We start from the raw sequence: 25,084 nt of genomic DNA on the forward strand, positions 1-25,084 counted from the left end.
GAGGCAAGTACAGGCAACATACTGAGGAAGGTGGGGAATTCTAGAGTATCAGTAACAAAAACCTCAAGCATCACTCCTGATGTGTCTGTGTCCTAGTGGTTGGGAAGTGCTATCTTAGGTGACCCTAAAACTTTCTGTGAGCAAGGGATTCCAAGGCAATTTGTGATCCTCTCATAAACATCTCCTCCAAATGGAAGGAGACCATAAGGGATATGCCCCTAAACCAACTGACAGGAAGCCGCATAAGGGATCTCAGAACTGTCAAACTCCAGCATAATGAACATTTTTCAAAAAGAATCTTTTCCCCAGACCCCATTAAATCTCAGGGATCGGTTTTGGGACCAATCTTATTTAACCTTTTTATTACTGACCTTGGCACGAAAAGCGGGAATGTGCTAATAAAGTTTGCGAATAACACAAAGCTGGGAGGTATTGCTAACACAGAGAAGGACCGGGATATCATACAGGAAGATCTGGATGACCTTGTAAACTGGAGTAATAGTAATAGGATGAAATTCAATAGTGAAAAGTGCAAGGTCATGCATTTAGGGATTAATAATAAGAATTTTAGTTATAACTTGGGGACACATCAGTTGGAAGTAACAGAGGAGGAGAAGGACCTCAGAGTATTGGTTGATCACAGGATGACTGAGCCGCCAATGTGATATGGCTGTGAAAAAAGCTAATGCGGTTTTGGGATGCATCAGGCGAAGTATTTCCACTAGAGATAAGGAGGTGTTAGTACCGTTATACAAGGCAATAGTGAGACCTCATCTGGAATATTGTGTGCAGTTCTGGTCTCCCATGTTTAAGAAGGATGAATTCAAACTGGAACAGGTTCAGAGACGAGCTACTAGGATGATCCGAGGAATGGAAAACCTGTCTTATGAAAGGAGACTCAAAGAGCTTGGCTTGTTTAGCCTAACCAAAAGAAGGTTGAGGGGGGGATATAATTGCTCTTTATAAATATATCAGAGGGATTAATATTAGGGAGGGAGAGGAATTATTTAAGCTTAGTACCAATGTGGACACAAGAACAAATGGGTATAAACTGGACACTAGGAAGTTTAGACTTGAAATTAGATGAAGGTTTCTAATCATTAGAGGAGTGAAGTTCTGGAACAGCCTTCCAAGGGGAGTAGTGGGGGCAAAAGACATCTGGCTTTAAGACTAAGCTTGATAAGTTTATGGAGGGGATGGTATGATGGGATAGCCTAATTTTGGCAATTAATTTTGGCAATTGATCTTTGATTATCAGCAGGTAAGTATGCCCAGTGGTCTGTGATGGGATGTTAGATGTGGTGGGATCTGAGTTACTGCAGAGAATTCTTTCCTGGGTGCTGGCGGGTGAGTCTTGCCCACATGCTCAGGGTTTAACTGATCACCATATTTGGGGTCAGGAAGGAATTGCCTCCGGGGCAGATTGGCAGAGGGGCTGGAGGTTTTTCGCCTTCCTCTGCAGCATAGGGCATGGGTCACTTGCTGGAGGATTCTCTGCAGCTTGAGGTCTTTAAACCACAATTTGAAGACTTCAATAACTCAGACATAGGTTAGGGGTTTGTTATAGAAGTGGATGGGTAAGATTCTGTGGCCTGCTTTGTGCAGGAGGTCAGACTAGCTGATCATAATGGTCCCTTCTGACCTTAAAGTCTATGAGTAAATCTCCAGGAAGACACCGTTGGTAATGTACCTAAAGAAACCATCATTTCAGAAGATACCAAAAGCCAGGTGGTGATGGGGCTCCCTACCCAGTCTCCCCAGAGGACTCAGCTAATTGCATGCAGCTGGCTAGGAGCAGCACTTAGTACTTAGAGAAACTGTTTGCTGCTTTGTGCCCTGTGCCTTCCTGTTCTGGAATATCCACCTGCACTGCTGACATGATAAACTGAGGAAACTCAAGCCAAAGAGCTGACATTTTAAACCAAAGAGGAATTGAAACCTCCAGTGTATGATTGCAGCTGTTTAGGCTAATCTGAGGAGCAGCAAGAATAGCTTTGTATCACCCTTCTATAGTATCATTCTCGTAAGAACGGCCATACTGGGTCAGACCAACAGTCCATCTGGCCCAGTATCCTGTCTTCTGACAGTGGCCAATGGCAGATGTTTTTGAGGGACAGGGCAATTATTGAGTGATCCATATCCTGTCGTCCAGTCCCAGCTTCTGGCAGTCAGAGGCATAGGGACACCTGGAGCATGGGGTTTTGCGTCCCTGAATATCTTGGCTAATAGCCATTGATGGATCTACCCTCCATGAACATATCTAATAACATGTCCAGTTGTGCTTTTGGCCCTAGCAATGAGTTCCACTGTACGCTGTGTGAAGAAGTATTTCTTGTTTTTTTTAAAACCTGCTGCCTATTAATTTCATTGGGTGACCCCTGTTTATTCTAACTTCCTGCCGCAGATTTTGCAGGGTTCCTTTGCACTGCAAACTTAAGGCATGCCCATTGCATGTTCATTATCTTACCAGAAGGATTGAGCAGTTGCTTGTATGTTGTTCTTTTTCACTAATGCACTCTAATTCCATCTCTCGTAATACAAAATTATTTTCCTGCCCAGCCTGGTGGTCATGTGCTGCATTGCTGTTTGAGCAAAGAGATGTGGGGGGGAGGGGTTTATCTTTGTCTCTCAGAAATCACCTCTCCAGCTGATACAAGATGAATATTGATGGATTTTGAAGGGTATCCCATCTAGGTCTCATTTGGAAGGATGTTGTCAGCTGCACTGGGCTTGAAGAAAAGGGTGTGTGGCGTTCAGGGCAGGTGGGATAAAAGGACCCCTAATTGCCCCAATATCATGTGGTACTTGCAAAACTTGAATCCCACCATGGGATCCTCTTTGCCACCAGATAAATTTGAATTGTACGTGCTCAATACCTGCCTCTGAGCAGCATTCCGTTTGAGAAGAGGTCAGGGCATGCAATAACAAGCCATTGATGGCATCTCACCAGTGAACTCAGACTGACCTTGACTTATGAGACTCTGCTTCCTTCAGTCACTAGCACAAAAAGGTAATGACCATGTGCTCAAACGAAAAAGATAAATGATTCCAAACAAAATACATTATGGAGATGTGTGGGCCATATTATTCGGTGAGGCTGGAGACCAACTAGACTAAACCACGTTTGTGGGCAGGGGAATGGGATAAGGTAGTATTCTGTTCAGTTCACACTTTCACAGCGCTGTCTACTCTTATGCAATAGAACTTGTTTGTGTGAAAGTCAAAGAGAAAAAGCTCTAATGGATAGAAAGCTTAGAACCTGTGTTTTTAGGGTTAGCATCTGTTTAACTCTTTGAGAGACACATACTTACCAACCTTCCCAGTACAAGCTGGAGAGATTTCTGATTATGGTGTAGACCTCCCGTGTCTTGGACAATCAGGTGCATTTGTTTATTTGGTTACACTATGTTTATCTTAAGTGGAAAGCAAACTGTCACTATTTTATTATGCTTTAGTAGCACTGATATCTCCACACAAATGGTATGTGATGTCCTTAGAACATAAGAACAACATATCTGATGGGTCATTACCATGTTATGACATGTACATGTTGAATTTACACTGAATTTAGATTAATTCCCTGTTTTGGCAACTATTTATAGAGGGCAGCTACAAAGTCAGCCCACTCAATGAGTTTGGGTCCACATTTCAGGCACTGTGTCAATTAGCTGCTAAGACATAAGGACACGAGTAATCTTCCCAGGTCCCAAGATATGATGCAGCATTTCCCCATTGGGTGGCTGAAGATAACTTGTGTCACCACTGTACTAGGGCTACATATGGGCCCATTCTTTAGATGTTTACAATCCATTCTGTGAAATCAGTAGGGTAGCATTGCATTAGTAGTTGGAACAGGGGACTAGAACTCAGGTGCTCTTGCGTTTTAGCCTTGGTTCTGCTACTGACTTGCACTGTCACCTTGAGTAAGTCACGTAAGCCCAAATTTTCACATTTGTTTGCAGAGTTTGGGTGTCTCACCTTTTTGGGGATGATGTGAAGAGGTGCTGAGCTCACACAACTCCATTTGAGGTCAGTGGAGCTGAGGGTTTTCAGCTTTTCTGAAAACCACTCCAAATGTATCTCAGATGGTGGACCAAAAATCAGTGATTAGTTTTAGAAAACTTTAGCTTTCGTTTCTTAATGCCTCAGTTTACTCATCTTAAAATTGGATTAATTTACAGACAAGCACTTCTCACAGGAATGTTCTGAGCTGGCCTGTGTTGTTTTAAAGCACATTTAGCACTCTCAAATGGGCCTATAACTGAGTGCCAAAGTATTATTAATAAGATATATGCACTTAACTACACTGTTTCTATTTGTCTTGGTACAGTTCTAGTTTTGATGAGGCTGTCCCACAGTTTGCAGGACATTCAAAGCGTCTCAAAATATTTTTGAAACCAAGACATTATCCTGACATCATGTCATGAGACTATTGTGTTGTGATTATGCAATATCTACCTGTCACGCTGGCAATGTTGCACACTACTGATCTAATAACTTGCATGAAGGAGAAAATGTTTAAAAGTGCAGCCTAAAGCTTGTTGCTTTTAACCACCACATATGTTCTCAACTGTTGCTTGTTTTGTTCAATGTTGAAAGAATCGCTCAAGCATGACAGAAGTACTGGGTGCAGATATCAGCTGTGTGAGCAGTTAAACAATTGTTGCAAACCTAGCCACCTGAAAGGCACTTGGGACAGTGGGAACTCAAGCAATTTCACCTAAAACCTGGAATCCTCATTGAATTTTAGTATTTTACTAAATAAAAGTAAACAGCTTCAATGGTTACTTCATGGAGCAGAAAGTTGTGTGCTTTTTCCATCTCATTTTGACTCCTGCCAGACCTGCCCAGGTCCCTTCGACCTCTCCACTGAGCAGTGTTGATGAAAGCCTAGAAAATTGCCCCTGGAACCAGAGCTTGTTCAGCCAAATGCTTGAAACATGGCTCTTATTTCAATTATTAGCTGTGGGAGATCAGGATTTTGTTCCTTTCTAACATTATATCTGTGCTAATCATGTAAAGACATCAAGCTGTTAGCTAGCTTTAAGGTGGCCAGTTGACACAAGTAGGAGGCATGGATTCTATCTATCTTAGGTACTTATATGTCCCTCCCATTAATACTTCCCTGATGGATTGTATTTTCTAATGGGTAACCTATCCTAAAATCTCAGTTACTGAGGGATAATCTTCACTTATTGATATATTTCTCTGTATTGATATAACTCTGTTTAACTTTTCATGAGTGATGTACCCGAATACTTGGATGGTTATATCTAAACTGTATTGTTCAATTTATTCACCTAAAGTTGGGTTATTGCATATTATGTACTATATGTATTTTATGACTTTTAAACCAAGTATTGTATTTGTGTATAATCTAAGCACTATACCCAGATGTACAGACACGCTTTCCTTAACCTGTATATTATATAATTTTAACATTAGCTTTAATAAATTTTTTAAATCTGAGTATCTCATGATATTTAGTGTATTTAGCCTTACTACACCCCTGCAAGGTAGGGAAGTGCTAATATCCCCTTATACAGATGGAAAACTGAGTCACAGGGGTATGTCTACACGGGGGTGGGGGGGACCCAACCCAACCCCAAAATAAATAAATAAAACAGCAGCAGCGAATCTCAGAGCCCAGGTCAACTGACTCAGGCTTGCACTACAGGGCTAAAACTAGCAGTGCAGGCGTTCCTGCTCAGGCTCTGAAATCCAGTGAGGGGGGAGAGTCTCAGAGCTCAAACTCCAGCAGGAACATCTTCACACTGCTAGTTTTAGCCTCTAGAGCAAGCCCGAGACAGTTGACCTGGGCTCTGAGACTTGCTGCCATGGTTTGCCCAAAGTCACTTAGGTCACTTGCCCAAGTTCACTGTAATAGAGCAGGCTTTGAACCTGGCTCTCCTTAGTCACTGGACCATTCTTCCTCTAACATAATCCCATTCAATCTGTGTAATTAAATCAAGGCCATCCAAAGTCTTCAGAGTTTTTAATTTCAGTACGTGGCTGCTCTCCCTATGGAGATGCAGCCTGCAGATTTCAGATCCCAATATATAATTTTGCCTAATTGTTTGGCTCAAGCAGGTTGTAGTACTTAGTGGTAGGTGAGGGCAGCTGCAAAATGCACCATTTTATTATAGGCGGCAAAGGTTGCGATGCCAATAGTTAAAGTTGCTCAACATTTTTTATTATAAAAACCCTGGTTCCAGTTGCTTATAACTTTGTCAAACTTTAACCATTTGGGCTCAAATTTTCTATGGTGGGTGTCTGTCTCCAGCTGAATTTTTTGGAAAAACTTTTCAGCCACTTCTCAGACCGAGGTTGGGAAAAAAATATATTTTGTCCAGGTAAAAAAATTCGTACAACTGCTTTATTTGGAAGCTCTAGCACCTTCATACTTTGAGCAAGGACTGGATATATAGGAAGGGGATAGTCCTGGTATCAGGGATGTACATTCTGCTGTTCCCATGAGAAACTGCCCACATTTGGCTAAGCTATGAGCCTGTGAAAACTTCCGTTTGCACATGCTCAGTAGACAAATGTTAGAGTTTGACAATTATGAAGATATTTTATCTGTACTAGGCATATTCCAAGACAGGGACAAAGAACTGGCAAGACTGGGACTGAGACATGAAGCCAAGGGGTGATGGGGTGGAGATGGAACTTGGACTGGGGTGTGGAACTGAGGGAGGCCACAGGGAGACCAGGACAAGGATCGGCTGGATCAGCCTGGAGCACCTCCACCATTAGCCCCTGACTTGTCAAGTTACACAAAAATCAATTCTCTCTCCAGTTTTTTTCAACATCTACATGCAGCCCCTAAGTGAACTGGTCAGATGACAGGGACTCAAGTTCTAGCAATGTGCAGGTGATACACAGCTCTAACTATCCTTCACCACATACGACCACACCACTACCACCAAGATGACCCAGAGCTTAGGTGAGATCAGCTCAGGGATGAAGAACAGCTGGCTTAAGCGAAACCTGAGCAAGATAGAGGGTGATGCTTGTGATCAGAGGAAAGTATTTTGAAGAGTTTGAAGCCAGGGTGCAGTCTTTTTTAGTTGAAGGTACATATCCACACTTGGTCAATTCAGTCCATAGTTTAGGAGTTCTCTTGCATTCCTTATTGGTGCTGAGCTTTCACACAGTGAGATTCAAGACTAACACTTTCTACCATCTCCAGTTTGAGACTGTTTCATTCTAGTGGACAAAGACCTGCACTCAGTTATTCATGTCATTGTTATCTCTTGGCTGGACAACGCCAATTCCATATACCTGGGCATGAAGCCTTCAGCACTTAAACTCCAGGTAGTACACTGCGATGCAGTGCTTCTCCTCAGCAACACAGGTTACTATGAGCACATCACACCTGTCCTTCAGTCACTACACTGGCTTCCCACAGAATTTTGAATCAAGCTCTCAGTCTGTATCATCAAAGTGCTGCATGCTGTGGACCCAGGGTATCCAAAAAAACTGTCTAAAGCTCCAGGATGAAGACCATATTCAACAACTACACTGCTCAGGTACAATGGAACTCTCAACAGTAACAATAAAGCTCATCTGTATGGGACACAGACATTTCTCTGGGGCCAGTCCAAGACTCTGGAATGAACTTGCCCAAGAACTCAGGACCATCACAGATCTCACCGCTTTCTACTCCAAGTGCAAGGCAGTTTTCTTTGACCTTGACTTCTTCATAAACACGTAGTGGCAGGTACGTTGATTTAACCTCCCCCACACATACACCCTCTACCAAAACAAGACACTCCATTGCACATGCTTCTCCCTCTGGGCAGAGGGTGATAGAAGAAACAACACATGACCTGTGTGTAGTCACATTGCTCAATGCACTGTTTGAAGGTGCTCAGATTTTATGTTTGAGTGCAGTATAAGAACCTCTTTAGCACCTTCTCTACTCTTGTATCATGATCTCAGTCTAGCAGCAGTCAGCGGGGAGCTCACTCGTGCTCCTCTGACCTTTCCAGCACTGCTCTGACTGTGGTGCTGTCTCTTCTTCCTCTTTCAGGGCAGCCAGTCCTCCCTCCTCAAACTCCAGGGGGTGACTGAAGCTGCTCTGTTCAGCAGCCTTTCTTATATGGCCTAGCCTGGCCCTGATTGGCTGTCTCTCTAAACCTTCTCCCAATTGGCTGTCTCTACAAGCCCTTTCCTAATTGGCTGTCTCCTGCACAGCCTCCCGGGGGCTGCTTTAACCCCTCTTTAACACCCCACCACAAATTCTTTCCAAACTCTTCGGTGAATACCATCCAGCCTTGTGACTCATTACTCTGTAATATGTCATTTTGTTCCAAAACCGCCTCTGTTAACACCTCAATCTGGGACAGTTTTTCAAATTTGTTTCCCAAAAAGAATGACTGCGGCATGGGACTCTCCCTCACATCCTCTGCAGTGAAGGCTGATGCAACGGATTAATTTAGCATCTTTGCAATGGCCTGGCCTTCCTTGAGTGTTCTTTTAGCACCTGGATCATTGAGTGGTCCCACTAAGTGTTTGGAGGCTTCTTGCTTCTGATGTACTTCAAAATATTTTGATGTTAGTTTTTGTCCCTTTTGCTAGTTTCTCTTCAAATTCTTCTTTTGGCTTGCCTAAATATATTTTTACACTTGACTTGCCAGAGTTTATGCTCCTTTCTGTTTTCCTCAGCAGAATTTGATGTCCAATTTAAGGATGTTCTTTTGCCTCTAACTGCCTCTTTTACTCTGTTGTTTAGCCATGGGGGCATTTATTTGGCCCTGTTTGTTTTTATGTGCTATATACATTTAGTTTGAGCCTCTACTATGGTGTCTTTAAATAAGTTCCATGCAGCTTGCAGGCATTTCTCCCTTATGACTGCTCTTTTTAATTTTCATTTTTGTGTAGTTCCCTTTTTTGAACTTAAATGTACTGTGATGGCCCAGCATGTGGAAATGGAAGCATTTCAGAGATTGCTACCAGGGAGGCCCTGGACTTTAATCTCTTACCTAGCAGCCTAAATTTGACCTCCTGGATCTCTGTCCTACCTTTCCCTATGTCAAGAGTGACTACAAGTACCACTACCCTGGCTCCACCCCAGCACTGCACGTAAGTTTCTATCTGGATGTCTTGAAAGTTGCACCACTGTCACACACAGCAAGCAATTCAGCGTGCAATATCCCAGCCATCACAAACCCAACAATCTATATTTCTAACACTTGAATCCCCCCATTACTATTACCTGTCTCTTCCTAGTAACTGGGGTTCCCTCCTTTGGAGGAGTATTCTCAATGAAACATCGTCTGGAAGAAGGGTCCCATCTCTGGGATCTTTCCCTCCACTCCAGCTTGATGTTCTCCTTTCCTGATATTTTCAACCTCCTCAACAGCACAGAGGCTGTCAGACGGGAGGTTGGAGTGCTCTACTGTGTCCATGAAATTCTCATCTATGTTCTCTGTCTGCCTTAGCTCCTCCAGTTCAGCCACTGTGGTCTGAAGACCCCATGTTTGGTTTCTGAGGGTCATGAGTTGCTTGCACTGAATGCACACAAATGCCAGCTGCTCATAATCAGATAATCGCATATGCTACTTTCAGTGCAATAAACTGGATAATCCCCACTCTGCTGCTGGACTTCTGCCTGCATTCTTTTTACTTGTGCAGAGTTTAAAAAAATTGTTTTTTTGGGTGGGGTTATTGGCCTAAGTTTAGAGTATGTTTGTTAGGTATAGCTGCTTCTCACCCTGCTTCTCTAGAAACACTCACTTTTTTCTAGGAAGTTATTCATCTGATAATAGGGGATTATGACAGTGCCTCGTCAACCATAACAGTATTAGTGTCACTACCACAATAATACAATCAGTAGTGCTTATCATTTTTCTGTGCACATGAAAAACCAGATAATCAAATAATCCTCTCCCAGGCACCTGCATTGTCCTTGTTGACTTGTTTTGAGGTGTGTGTATCATGGCAACAAACTGATCTCTCTTGCTGTAAAGTGGATTAGTGAGCAATACATGTTCCAGGAACAAACAAAGTGGTGGTTGGAGTACTTGAATAGTAAACTGCTATAGATGACAGCAATCCAGCCTACCCCCGCTAAGAAAATGTACTGCTGGGACTAGGACTATCCTCAGTGAAATACAGGGGCTCTCGAGTCCATGTGCTCTTATTTCTTTTAATTTTCTTTATTTAAAAAAAATCCTGGAAGAAATAGAGGGAGTAAAAATGACAGGAGGGACTGAAGGCCTTACAAATTTACTCTCTTTTGGGTATAATAAAGAGCTCCAGAATGCTACTTCACACCTTTCTCATGCACTCAGACCATGGTGATGTGTGTGGTACAGGAGTTCAAAGAAATGCAATCATTCCCTCCTCAAACACCTACAGTGGCTTCTTATTCATTTCAGGTGTGGTCTCTACTGATCTGCTCTGGGTTTGAACCAGCAGTCTTGACATAAGTCAGTGTCCGACTGCAATGCACTTGAGCCATCCAGTTCCCCTTACATTTGCCTCTTATTTTGTCTCTTCCTCTGTCGTTATTTAATATTGTGAAGCATTTGGTACGCAGTGTCTATGAAACACATCCTAAGTAGGAAAAAGGGTTTTCTGTTTGCCTTTCCTGAAATTCTTGCAGCTTGGGAGGCATAATGGTGATAGACAGCAAATCTGCTGGACTCTACACACCTGGTTCCAATTCAGCAAAGGCAGAGCAGATAGTTATCCTGGAGCTCAGCTAGCTGCCCTTGGACAGGAACCTGTTTCTTTTCAATCTGGCATGGCATTAGTCAGCATTTAAACATTAGGGTGAAGAGCAATATAAATACCTGGCACAAAGCTAGAAGGTGAAATCATTGATGTCAAAAAAAAGTTTGTCATTGACTTCAGTGGGGCAGGATTTCCCCTAAACTAGGTTGCACCTAGATACCACCCTAGTAAGCTGATTAGAAATAGCAAGAGTAGATTTGATATAGGAACTGCATAGTTTGGACTGAAAAACTAAGACACATGAACCGAGGAGCAGAAAGTTTCCTAGGCGCAGAGCCCTGCTGATTTCCTTTGCCTTAGTGTTTGTTGCTTTTTAGTTGCACCCATTGTTGTTTTCCAGAGTTTAAAGATGTTTTAACTGTAACAAACCACAGGCACTGTAGCTCATCTCCTGCTGACTGCAGGAGTGTCGGGATTAGACTCTTCAAATGAGGCACTCATCCTGGGCAATATAAATCAGTTGGAGCTGTAAAAATAGTATCTTAAGAGAAATCCTCTCCATGATGTTGAGGGCAGTAGCTTCCTACCCACACAGTCCCTGCATGGATCTCTTTTCCAGGAACAAACACTGTACCATTTATTTTCTATACCTATTAATTCTTCTGCTCTTCGTTGTCATACTGCCAAGGTTCCTTGTAGCTGTGAGATCCATTCAGGCTGGTGCCACCTGCAGTTTGTGCTCTGGTTCTTGTTTCAGTGCAGCAGGTCATGCAGGCAAGGATCTACAAGCTGAGGCCTTGCTTTAATAGTAGATTTTCACGATTGAGAGGAAAATAAAAAGCATTGTGAGGAGTGATATGGTTCCAAGGCATGAGATTATCTTACCACAGTTAGTGTTAGTTCAGGGTTCAGGTCTTCCTGATATTTTGAAAGAGTGGTTCCTCTGTGAAAGGCTCTGTGGTGTTCTCTGTCTAGCAGCACCTTACAGATCTGATAACGAAAAAAGGGGCTAAACTGGCTCGTCTTTTCAAATTTATTTCACTCACTTATAACAAATCCTTCTCAGATAATTTTGGACTCTTAGTCTAAAAGGTGGTTCTTGCCACACAGAAAGTGGATCTATCCTTGATTACCACATTCATTTGGTTTAAATCTTTCAAGAGGCTCAAGTCAAGAGACAGCTTTAGGTTCTGAATTTATACATGCATTATACATTATACATTCATTTATACATACTGCAGTGTGAAGAGTAATGGTCTTTTGGGACTATTAGTGCCCCCCCCCTTTGGAGATAATCCATGTTATAGATCTACAACTATATGATATGACTGGTACTCACTCTTAAAACAAGAATGAAGATGCATTGTCGCAACTTTGTCGGGGTCAGAGATTGACTTGAATGGACAGAGCTGTTCAGAGGACTGTTGTATCCTAAAACAGGGAAGACAGAAGAGAAGCACTTGATCTCTGGGGGTATGTCTAGACTGCGGTCACTGGTGTTTAATCTAGCTAGTGCGAGTGTCAAAGTAGCGAAGCTGCAGCGGTGCAGGCTAGCGCCACCAATAACTACCCAGGTGGTCTTGAAAAGTCCACTCTGGAACACCTGCTTCCAGGGCAGAACTATTCAGGGAACTGAGCTAACTCAAGTATGTCTGTTTGAGCAATGGTTGCAACCTAGACATACCTTGAGAGGAGCCAGTCACTTGTGGTTAGTCCTTTGGCTTGCTCTCCCTTTCTAAAGTAAGGTGTTACACTGTACTTTTCTAATTTACTTCACTCACACCAAACACTGTATAAATAGCACAACAGAAAAGGAAAATACAGTAACTGACAAGAAGTCTACAATGCCCACCAGCTTTTACATGTTGCTCCCTTGGGAAAACTGTATTCCACCTCCACCTCCCAGATTGTATTTTCTCCTTTTGTTTTATTTTTACGCTCCTCGCATTCACCATGTCTGTAGCCCTTGGTTGAATTTGTAAGTGTGAGGATCTTGGGGCAGGGACTTCACTTTTGTATTTGCCTGTAAAGCAGCATCCACATCTCTAAACAAAGCAACACAAATAGCTGCTGTATTGAAGATGTATTGAAGCTGAATTTGCCCCTTTGTTTTTCCTTAAGTGGGGTTCCTGCAAGCCACCCTTCACTCCGAATTCTCTGACATGCCAGAGCACTCTTCCTTTCCTGCAAAACCCTTATGGAATGGTCGTGTCAAGTACAGCAGGGAAGAGTCTCCATCCTGCCCTAGCAGAGCTGGAATGTGGTGGGGGGAGGCTGCAGGGAGCCAGTTGCAGCTCTCTGATCCTCTGCCACTAGCCTTGGTATAAACTAAAGCTGCAGGAGGCAGCTGTAATTTATACCACTGAACTGTGGTCCCTGCGGATAATTGCTCTATCACTCCCCCACACCTTTCTAGTGGCAGCAGGAGAGCTATCACAGGAGGTTTGTCTGCTGGCAAAGAGTCACAGGAGAAATTCTCCACTAACCACCTCCTGCTGCTTACGACCACTCTCTGCTGCCTTAGCAGGTCATAGAATTTGGCCCAGTAACTCCAATTTTAAAAAGAAAAATCATTCTGGTCACAGAATAATTGTCTAGTGAACTTCATTTCTCTTGGTGGACTATTCCAGCATAGCAGAGGAGGAGTATTCACTTCCCCAATATATAAGAAGAATGTAGCAAATAACTACAAACTAAAAGATTAGGATTGTTTCATGCTGCGGGGTGGGCCGATGTATGAAAATGTTGCCCATTCCTAGTAGGGAACAGAGAATCACTTAGCCATGCATAGCGTTCTCCTTCAAAAATGTGTGCATTTTATAAAACATTGCATTTGCAATAGGGAATTGAAGTGAGGCTAAAAACTACAGCCTGAGAATCGTTCTTGTGATGGGAATGATTCATCCTGAGAGTGATTTTGGGTTTACTAGTTCTGGCACTAATACTGAGAATGAGAGAACAGTTCTGCACGGTAGGGGTGCTCCACACACCATGCAGTCATTTGTTAGCTCATTCATTTGGGTTTGGTTTGTAATTACATTTGGGGTTGGGATTCTCTGCATTATTTTTAAAGGAAAAGGCATATGCTATTAGCCTTATGTCTTCTGTCTATGATCTTGTCATCTCACAAAGGGTTGAGCCTGGTTATACTTGGATAGGAGACCTCCAAGGGAAAGAAACATGATGCTGCAGGATGCTTTACTGCCTGTGCTAAACTGTTCTGTATGTTCTTGAATGCAGTTAGAAGCTGCTGGATTTCACCCCAGAGGCAAGTGGCTGCAATTTCATTGGTGAATACAACGGGGAGTGTGTGTGTGTGTGTGTGTGTGTTTGGGATTGTTGGGGATGGTAGTCCCTGTATAATACTAAGGGATCATTTATTGTTATATTTTTCTAATTCAATGTTCTTTTTCAGAGGAAGACCATTGGCACCAGCCATTTGAATTTTCCCAGTGCTTTGAAATTGTTCTCTCCTATGGCTATCTTGTGAAACTAGACAACTTTGGATTCTAGCAGGCTCTTTGGGGAGACAGTACTAGCTGACAATATACTTGGCACCTCTCTCTGCTGCTAATGTTTTCTATCGTATATGCCCAAAGCCTAGGAATCCCGTGTCAAGTTTATTAGGTGTAAGTGCCGAGGTGTAGGTTGAATTAGAACGAAAGGGGTATAAAGGTTTGACTCTGGTCTCATGAGGTTAGGTTTGTTGTTGTTGTTTAGTTCATAACATGAAACAGCAGAGTGAGACCCTGTTTCTCAAATACTTTACAGCTAGAAAAATCCATTAATATCCCAGTAGTCCCCACAGTGAACATGTGGTTGAAGGTTTCCCCAGTTGCACATTCCTCAGGGAAGGGATTGTGAGAGAGGGAAGGTGCTGAGTTAATGCTCAACACCCCTCTCCTTCTAGCTGTTGATTTCTCAGGGCTCTGCTGCCAACTCAGGCCTGATGTTCTGCTAATGGATCTATATGTTCTTCTTGGAGTATGTGTCAGCATGGATCCCATTGTGGCTGTTCATGTGCCTCATGCATGCGAGGTTGGATTATTTTGAATAGCCATTTCTGTCGAGACCAGACATGCACCCTGTGCCCCCTTGTGCTTCCATGTGACAGCGTAAAGGGCAGAGCAGCTAGAACCCTGCTGAGGTTCCCTCTTACTGCCCATAGCAGCAAGATGGAACGCAGCAAGTGTCCAACCTGCTCTTTCTTAGCTTCAAACTCATTTTTTTCCCTAACATTTTGATGAAGAAACCTCCATCAGCCTCTTCATTCTTAGGTGTTTTTTTTTTTAAATTGTCTGTTTCAAAAAACAAATGAGAGGAAAAAAGATTCCCTCAGTATACCCCTCTTTACAGAGGGACTAGTTTCCTTGTGCCTATAATTATCAATCCGGGTTTAAACCCCACCTGATTGGCGATGGACTTATCCTTCTCATGGAGAGGCATAGCCAATGCCTGTTCTGTTCTGAGGGGAAATCACATACCTGGTAAGTATGCAGTGTGCGGACCGTTCTTCTTGAGGATGCGTATGTCGAGGAATGTGCAGCTGATGCCATTCCTGCTCAAACAGTTGATGCACAGCACCTTGGTCCCAGAAGAGAGTAACACCTCCAAAGAATGAAAAGAGCCATCTTCAGTGAATGCTTCCTCCAGCAGACATCACACCCCAGGGTCAAGCGGTGACAGAAAAGCAGGATAGAAAATGTTGTCAAAATTGGCACCAACTATCTTGGCACAGGGCCATTGACACAGGCTATTATTGTTGGAACTGACGCTGGTGCCTCAATCCAAGGGAAAGACTGAAAGGGGCCAAGCAGGGTCCAGACACAACTGTAAACATTGGGAGACACTGTCCCAGAAGGAGGAGAAGAGACAACGCTCCTCCAGAGGCAGGGAATCTAAGCCCACTACCAAGGTGAGAGCAACACTCAGAAAACCAGCGCTGATAACACCACCAGCAAAGATTCTGGCATTGACCATCACGCCAATTATGGGCCCTAGATCCCCTCCGGGAACATCTTTGACATGGGGCCGACACCCAGCACCAATCTCAGAGCGCAGGCCCACAGAGACTCTGCATGTAGAAACCATTGAGCCTACGTCCAAAGGAGTGGATATGTGCTACCAAGTGCCCTGAAAAATTTAAGCACTTTTATTCCCACCCAAACCTGGGCTCTTTAGTAGTTGCAGCCATGCAGGATAAATCCAAATCTCCCCAAATCTCTGCAACAATTTAGCAGAGTTCCTCAGCAGGCAATCAGTGGTGAGCCATGAATTGTCCTTACACGTATCTATCATGGAAGAGGATACTCCATCAGAAGAGATGATTGACTTATTTGCCACTAGGGATAATGCAAAATGTCCACTTTCAATCCAGAGGACGGTTGAGTCCAGGGGCTGTTAGCAGATGTCTTCCTCCTACAGTGGGACAAAGTCTTGCTGTAGCCTTTCCACCAGTTCCCCTGATTCACAGGGTGATTGCCAAGATCAAAAGACATAAAGCCATGATCATTCTGATGGCTCCCTACTAGCCAAGGCAGTTCTGATGACAGATGTCCTTTCAGCCTCTGGTCCAGCTCCCAGACTGCCTGGGTCTAATCTCACAACGGATGACTAAATACTCCATTGCAGCAGCTGACAGTGTGGCTGTTGGGTTGCTGAGCACCACGGACAGAGACTGCTCCTCACAGGTCCAGCAAATCCTGATATAAAGCAAACCTGTACCAGACAAACACATTCTTCCAATTAGAAGTGATTTCTCTATATGTCCAAAAAGGCCAGGACTGGGTCCAAGCCTCAATACCAAAAATGTTTGACTATTTTATGAATCTCAGTCAGACGTGTCTTTCACTCGGCTTTATTTAAGTCCACATTGCGGTGATTTCAGCTTGTCACCCAACTGTGAAGTTGTGCTCAGTTTTCCTTCACCCCACTGTATCAAAGGGCTACTACGTATTTACCCACCAGTCAGAGAGTCCACCCCTGCCTGGGTCCTCAGTATAGTCCTCCTGAGACTCACAGAGCCTCCATTTGAGGCTCTCACAGAATGTTCATCACATGAACTCACTCAGAAAAAGATCTTACTAGTCACTATCACTTTGGCCAGAAGAATGAGTAAGATTCAGACACTTATGGCTGAGCTTCCATGTGCAACATTCCATTGGGACAAGGGGGTGCTAAGACTTCATGCAGAATTCACCCCCAAATTGGTCTCAGAATTTCATCTGAACCAATCAACTACCTGCCTTCTTCCCAAAACCACATTTGGCACTGGGAGAATAGAAACTGTGCACTATAGCTTGACCCCCTTCTCACCTTTTTGCTATCGACTGAACTTTGGACAACAGTGGGGTGGTAGGAAGTGGCCCAGGGAGGGCAGCCTTAAGGCGCTTCTGGGTGTCAGACCTTTGGTAGCCCTCACAGGGCCCTGGGCCAGATCCCAGTGAAGTGGGCGGGCCTGGGTTCACCTACCAACCCCCCCTGCCTGCAGTTTAAGGAGTCTGACTACTGGTCAACGCTCCCTAGGATTTCAAACCATCACAGTGCCTGCCTTATTGCCCAGGGAAGAGGAAGGATGATTAGGCTACAGGCTTCCGTAACTGATGTTCCCAGAAGTGCTTTGAGATCCTTGGATGAAAGGTGTTATAGAAGAGCAGTATATTAATGGCATTGGCATGGAAGCTTGTCTTTTGTCCTGGCTAAGAGGCAAAGGACCACCTTTGCGACCATTGCAGTCACTGTGCCATAGTCTGGTTTGAAGTCTGTCCAAGTGGGGTCAAAGGGTATTGTCTACACTGTAATTAAAAACCTGTGGCTGGCCAGGGCCAACTGAATTGGGTTTGCGGGGGCTCAGGCTAAGAGGCAGTTTAACTGAGATGTAGACATTCTGATCAGGCTGCATCCTCCCACCATGCAGGGTCCTACAGCCAGGGCTCCAGTCAGAGCCTGAACATCTACAGTGTGATTAAACAGCCCCTTACCCCGAGTCAGCTGGCACGGGCCAGCCATGAGTGTCTCATTGCAGTTTAGACATATGCTAAGATACTGGCCAAGATCAGATGTTGCTGGAGATTGCTTTTTGCCTGCTTCTTAGTTATCTTGCCTCATAAGAGAAGATTAGCTGGCAAGGTTGGTTGTGTCAAGTGTCTTCCAGACCAGCTAGCCTAAGGCTGTATTGATTATTTGTCAGCAGAAAGCCTAGGTGCTTCTACCAACGACCTGTGCTACTCCTGCTGCATAGAATGCTCTCCCACCAGGCCACTACCTATCCTTTAACTTTCTCCCTGAGACCCACCTCTGCAGTGACACCTGTATGAAATCACCTAATTAATGCTGGCTAGTTTGAGGTACATCTGGGAATAATTAGTACTTTTAGCTAAAATTTTAAAACTTCCAAAGGAAGGGTGTGTTTGTGTATGTATATCTGTTTATCTCTGATTGTTTCTCTCTCCTCACCCTGTATAGTGACTCAAAATGCTGTCTGTATTGAGAAATTGGATTACTGTCAAGTACAGGTCTGGTGATCATGATTTTGCTCCTGCAGAAGCAGAGGAGAATCTCCTGTCCCCTCTCATGGCTGTGGTATATGAATGGAGGGAACAGGTTGTCTGATCCCGTGGTACGATGGCATTCTCTGTTAGCGTATTCAAAGACTACTGGCTCCATGAGCCCACAGGGATGGATTGACCTGGTTGGTCTTACTCTTCAATGTGTGCTCAAGTACTGCTCTCAGCCTGGAATAGTTGACAGCTTGACCAGGATACAAGTGTAATCACTGCCCCCACAACCCCTCCCCATGTCTACACTTAAGCTGAAACGAGAACTATTGTGTGCCTATTTGGATGAGCCCTGGGGTGGTGCCATCTTGGAGATTCCCATAGTAAGAGGAATTGTTTACCTGGGTATCAACATTTGTCATGATGTTGGATTTTGGAGGCTATGGTATCGGTTTGAGAATAGAGCTGTCAGTCTGCAGGCCTGTGGTTTGCTTGTTAACCTGAAGATTTCCACATTGGCCTTGTCTGTTAATCAGGGGACTAGGTGAACACATTTGAAGGGGTATGTTTTTGGGATGGAGGCATTCCTATATATGGAGTAGGATGCACACATAACTTGAGCAGCCTGATTTCTCTGAAAGTGTTCCAACACTATACCTCTCCTTAGCTCCCAGGTCTCTAGTGAGGCCCATAAGGAGCTGCCTTTATTCTGTATTTCTTCACCCAGGATAAAGATCAGTTTAAACACACTTCCCCCCACCTTCTCAGGCACCATGGAAAAGGGAGGAGCATAATCAGTGGTAAGTTTCTCTACCCTTGACTGGAGGGGAGAAGAGCCATCCATTATGAGCAAGAGAGTGTGACCACAGGGATTTTCAGGGGGCTTCCAGATGGAGAGAGGAAAGAGTGTAGAGCCCTGAAATGAGATTACTGGAGTTGGAGACACATGAAATGTGTGCAGACCTGCCTTGGACTTGTTTAGTGCTAGAGTTGATTTCCTCAGAGCTGCCAGTGCCAAATATATTCGAGTTTCTGTGTTTCTGTGTGCGTGTGTGTGTGTGTCTGTGTGTGCAGTGAACAGGCCCCTTTCTGTATCATAAAAACCTAATCTGATACTAGGAATGTATAATCTTAGGTACGGCAGTGAAAGTTGCAACTTCACCCAGGGCAAAGTGCAGGAGTGGGAGTTCTGGAAAGCTGTAATTGGGACAGTATTTTGGGGCATTAGTTCTTCCTTCATTTCAGTGAAGAGCAGTCGTGTGGAAGAAATCTTTTTTAAAATGGTGGATGGCAATTATAAGCTTCATCTTGTTTTAATATAAATTCACTGTGGAGTTCTAGTTATGGTGGTAAATCATATACCTGTAAAATAAGCTAAGCACTGGAGTTACTGAGACACACATTTATGTGCTTCTCAAAATGTATTGTGATGACTTTAATGTCGTTTTTTTGTCATACATCTGGATCCCATTAGCTGGTTAAAATTGGGTTATTTTAAGCTTATGACTGTACATACTTGAAGGGGGGGTATTGTATTTTTAGTTCAGCTTGACTGTACTTTCTTTCCAGATGAGTAAAGTGCAGCCTTTGCTTTCTGAATGTGTACTTTTCAAGGCAGAGAACCTCATGGCAATCCATGCAACTCCTTGAACAGGAACTCTGGATCTACTAGTTTAATTTGTTTTTGTATTGCGTATACCACAGAGCAAAATAAAGTCAGAGACAAAATCCCAGTAGAGTTCCTACTCCTGAGCTCCAACAAGAAGAGGTAAGTCTCTGGTCCGTGTCGCCACATGGCTTATGTTGGCTTCTATTGCAGGGATGACTGCATAGGTGAAGGGCTGGTTTCATCACCAGTTTCTGGGGCACGTTGTACTATATTTAGATTGTGCTGCATTTGAGTACTGTTACATTTAAAGAACGTGTGCCATCATGTCTGAAGATTGTGAAAACGAATATTAATTTCATACCAAAGAAGAGAATAAATCAGATTTACCATGGCAGCTGGAGCAGAGATTATTTGAGCACTCCTGAGGACAGAATGAACTGTCTGTGCTGTATTACCCATTCCCTCGGTGGCAGTAATGTCTGTGCATGTGGGGAACCAGTAACCAAATTAATTTTTCTACTGTCTTTGGAGCTCACTGAAGCAGTTATCCAGCTAAAGACAATCTTTGTAATTCCCTGTGGCATTATAAAAATGTAATATTTTAAATTGATTAGAAACATACTTTAATTGCTCAAAGTATTGTGTTTCTCGTTGCTTACTGGTTAAGGTTACTATTTCTCCTGTTACCTCGAACACTTCAAACTGTGATCCTGTCTGATCTTGTAAAAAGGATGTGGGAGTTGAGCTGAATCAGTATTTGGGTCAGAGATCTCCAAGAAAAACCCAGGGTGCTCTATGAAGTTGTGTTGGAAATTCATGCTTCCCTCTGTGCGCTGTATTCACTGGATCATCAAGCTGAGGAGACGCTGTTGCTAGATGTGTCGTCGTCGCCCCCCTCCCCCGGTGTCATGGACAACCCCAGATAAATTTAATTTCACAAGGATTTAGTGGTACTAAACCATTGTATCCTCTTCCTATTCCAGTTTGTGAATATTCTGCCTCCCTAAACTCTGCAGTTAGGGATGATACTTTGCTTCCTGACCTAGATGGTTGTGTAGTTTTGCTGTGCACTATTAAACAGCTGCTATGGTCTTCCCTAGAAATGGCTTCACTTCAGTGGTTGGCAAAGTGATTCCTACGTGTGTGGTAAATACAATGTGATCAACATGTTTCTAAAGCCCATTAGGATCCATTTAGATAAAGCATTTTTGTGCCTTCTTCACCAATGTGCAGTGCCTCTCCTACAGCCAGAGTAATGGCCTTATTAGTTAAGGCTGGTTCGGCCTTTTTGTTGCTCAGTCATTCTGGTGGATGTTGTCAGCCCTGGCCAGCAAAATGGCTAGGGCTGCTCCTGCTGACAGGAGCCAGGTATTGTACAAGCAGGAGCCTGACCATGCCATGGCTCAGGTTTGGGGAGGAAAAATGGTGTTTTTCCAAAGCTCTACTCATAGTCCAAAAAATACCTATTCATTATGCCAAAATATTAGCTCCTCTATCTGTCCCCTGATTTACTGTGGGCTCTCCCTTGGCTCCTCTGCACCTGCCCACTGGATTGCTCCTGGCTATACTGGGAGAGTTCTCCTCCGGGTCCTTTCCTGGGCTGGCTGGAATCCTTACGTTCTTCATGACTCAAAGCTTTTCCCTTCTCTCTCCCTCCCTCTTGCCCACTTTTCTAGCTCTGTCAGTAATCGTCAGCCCTCACCTGTAGCACCACTTGCTTCCCAGGCCTGGACCCTCTTTTCTTGCTGTACCAACAAACTTCATGTTTGCTTGGCAACAGCACCTTACTGTTCCAGTTCAGGATTTCACTCCCGGCCCACTTCCCTGCCCAAGTTCCTCCTTCCTGACCCACTACACCACTTGCTAGTCAGTCCTGAGCCTCTCTTGAGCAGTCTGTCAGTTGTGTCAAATTGTGTGGTAGATTTCTGCTATAAACATCTCCACTGAGCAGGATGAGAAGTTCACCATGGTCATGTTCCCTGTAATGAGGCTGAGAGTAGAGCCTGGTTTTCAAAGGTGAAAGGCTAATGGACTGACCCCCTGCCCTAGTGAGGCCCTTCTTGTTTATAAACAGTCCATCCCAAAAGTAGAATCTTTCTGCTTACTTGGAAAAATGTTTGTTATCCCATTCACTCCCGAATTCTGTTGTCCTTTCATTGTCTCTTGTCTTGTACTTAGATGTCAGCTCTATGGGCTTTCTTTTTGTTCTGTGTGCAGCGCCTGGCACAGTAGTATTCTGGTCCATGACTGGGGCTCCTAGATGCTATCGTAATACTACCTGTAGTAATAACAACTTCTGCAAGGAGTAACAGGAAGAGCTGGAAGTATTAGTATATAAGCTAAATTATGATTTAACTTGCATCACAGAGACTTGATGGAATAAATCTCAGGACTTACATATTGGTATAGAGGGTTATAGCTTGTTCAGGAAGGACAGGCAGGGAAAAGGGGGAAGAGGTGTTGCATTATACATTAAGAATATATACACTTGTCCTGAGGTCCAGGAGGATGTGAGAGGCTGATCAGACATTTTTCAGGTAAAGATAAAAGGGGAAAACAATAGGGATGACATCATGGTATGGGTCTACTATAGGCCAGCAAATCAGGAGGCGGAGGTGGATTAGGCATTTCTAGAACAAATAACAGAAATATCCAAAACAAGACCTGGTGGTAATGTGGGACTATAGCTACTCAGACATACATTGTGAAAGTAATACAGCAAAAGAGAAAATTTCCAGTAAGCTCTTGTAATGTGTTTGGGACAGCTTTTTGTTTCAGAAAGTAGAGGGAGTAACCAGGAGGACAGCTATTTTAGACTTGATTCCGACCAACGTGGAAGAATTGGTTGCAAGTCTGGAGGTTGAAGGCAATTTGGGTGAAAGTGGTCATGAAATGAGAGATTTCATGATTCTAAGGAAAGAAAGGAGTGAGAGCAGCAGAAAAAGGACGAGTAGACTTTGAATACCCCCAGACTTTAACAACTCAGAAATCTGGTAGGAAAGATCCCCTGGGAAGAAAAGCAAAAGAGAAAATGGAGTTCCGGAGAGCTGGCATTTTCTCAGAGACAGTATTAAAAGCACAACAGCAAACTATCAGCAGCAAATGATTTACACACTGTCAGCCTCTGGAACGGCTTGCCAGAGGGTGTGGTGAAGGCCAATACTATAACGGGGTTCAAAAGGGAGCTAGATAGATTCATAGAAGATAAGTCCATCCATGGCCATTAGCCAGGATGGGCAGGAATGGTGTCCCTAGCCTCCCTTTGCCAGAAGCTGGGAAGGGGTGACAGGGCATGAAGTTGATGATAACATGTCTGTTTATTCCCTTTGGGGCACCTGCAATTGGCCACTGTCAGAAGACAGAATACTGGGCTTGATGGACCTTTAGTCTGACCCAGTATGGCCATTCTTATGTTCTAACTATGTTTATATGAAGGAATGAGACTAGTAAGAGGCTGATATGGCTCCATCAGGAACTCTTTAATGACCTGAAAATCAAGAAGGAATCCTACAAAAAGTGGAAACATGGACAAATTGCTAAGGATGAATACCAAAGAATAGCACAAGCATGTAGGGACAAAATCAGAAAGGCTACGGCACAAAATGAGTTACACCCAGACATGGATGTAAAAGGCATAAGAAGAGGTTCATAAATAGATTAGGAGCAAGATAATGGCACAGGAAAGTGTAGGTCCTCTACTTAGTAGTGAAGGAGAGCTAATAATGCACACCACCAAGAAGGCCGAGAGGTTAAATGCCTATTTTGCTTCAGTATTCACTAAAAAAGGATAATGGTGGCCAGATGCTTAAGACGATTAATATTAACAACAAGGGGAAAGGAGGAACACAAGCTGAAATAAGTTAAGAACAGGTTAAAGAATATTTAGGTAAATTAGATATATTCAAGTCAGCAGGAGCTGGTGAAATTCACCTTAGGGTACTTAAGGAACTAGATGAAGAAATCGCTGAAACATTAGCAAATATCTTTGAAAACTCATGGAGGACGGGTGAGTCCCAGATGACTGGAGAAGGGCAAATATAGTACCTATTTTTAAAAAGAGGAACAAAGAGGACTCGTGGAATTATAGTCAGTCAGCCTGACTTTAATACCTGGAAAGATACTTAAATTATTAAACAATCAGTTTGTAAGCACCCAGAGGATAACAGGGTAATAAGTAACAGCCAACATGGGTTTGTCAACAACAAATGATGCCAAACTGACCTAATTTCGCTCTTTGACAACGTTATTTGTCTAACGCAGGGGTCGGCAACCTTTCAGAAGTGGTGTGCCAAGTCTTCCTTTATTCACTCTAATTTAAGGTTTTGCGTGCCAGTAATACATTTTAACGTTTTTAGAAGGTCTCTTTCTATAAGTCTATAATATATAACTAAACTATTGTTGTATGTAAAGTAAATAAGGCTTTTAAAATGTTTAAGAAGCTTCATTTAAAATGAAATTAAAATGCAGAGCCCCCTGGACCAGTGGCCAGGACCCGGGCAGTGTGAGTGCCACTGAAAATCAGCTCGCGTGCCGACTTCAGCACCCATGCCATAGGTTGCCTACCCCTGGTCTAATGGATGGAGGGAAATTGTAGACATGATGTATCTGAATTTTAATAAGGTTTTTGACACAGTCCCACGTGACATTCTCCTAGACAAACTAGTGTAATGTGGGTGTAGATGAAGTTACTATAAGGTGGGTGCAGAACTAGCTGAAAAACTGTATTAAAGAATAATTCTTCTTTGAGTGCTTGTTCATGTCAGTTCCAATCAGGTGTGTGCACACTGTGTGCACAGTCATTGGAAAGATTTCTCTTAGCAGCTCCTGTCGGGTTAGCTGTGGAGCCCCCTGGTGTAGCACCTTCACAGTGCTTAATATATGACCCTGCCGACCCGGCCCCAACTCAGTTCCTTCTTACCGCCAGTGACGTTTGTTGGAACTGTGGTCGTTTGCTTAGCAAGTGCTTCCCTAGCGTTCTTTCATATAGTTAGCTTAGCCTAGTTTAGTTGTAGTTTGTCTTAGTTGTTAGTGTATATATTGTATATAGTGAGGTTTGGGAGCAGGGTTTCCCCAATCACAACCCCCTCGCCCCCATGGGCTCTGGGGCATGCAGCGAGCCCAAGGCTTTAAACCCTGTGGAACCTGCAGCAAGCCTATGCTAACAAGCAACCCCCACAACTCATGTCTGGGGGAGGCTGTGACGAAGTGGGAATGTTCTTAATGTTTTCTCTGAATACTGTGTGGGTGCCTCAGTTTCCCCTATGCATTTCTTAGGTATCTAGGTGGGGGGATCAGA

At 43.6% G+C, this 25,084-nt stretch overlaps 1 protein-coding gene across 12 annotated transcripts in view; it reads left to right on the top strand.

The window, feature by feature from the left end:
• The window catches only part of ASXL2 (ASXL transcriptional regulator 2), a 228,384-nt gene that overhangs the window by 146,581 nt on the left and 56,719 nt on the right, over nt 1-25,084 (top strand). The window contains exon 1 of one of the 12 annotated variants that reach the window (XM_039531285.1): nt 19,850-19,947. The exons of the other annotated variants lie outside the window; for them this stretch is intronic. The gene's annotated coding sequence lies outside the window, so the exon portion shown is untranslated. Of the gene's footprint in view, nt 1-19,849; nt 19,948-25,084 lie in introns of those variants that run through there. 12 annotated transcript variants of the gene reach the window in all.

The sequence above is a fragment of the Mauremys reevesii genome, linkage group 3 (assembly GCF_016161935.1).
Source record: "Mauremys reevesii isolate NIE-2019 linkage group 3, ASM1616193v1, whole genome shotgun sequence".
In the NCBI taxonomy this organism is placed as follows: domain Eukaryota; kingdom Metazoa; phylum Chordata; order Testudines; family Geoemydidae; genus Mauremys; species Mauremys reevesii.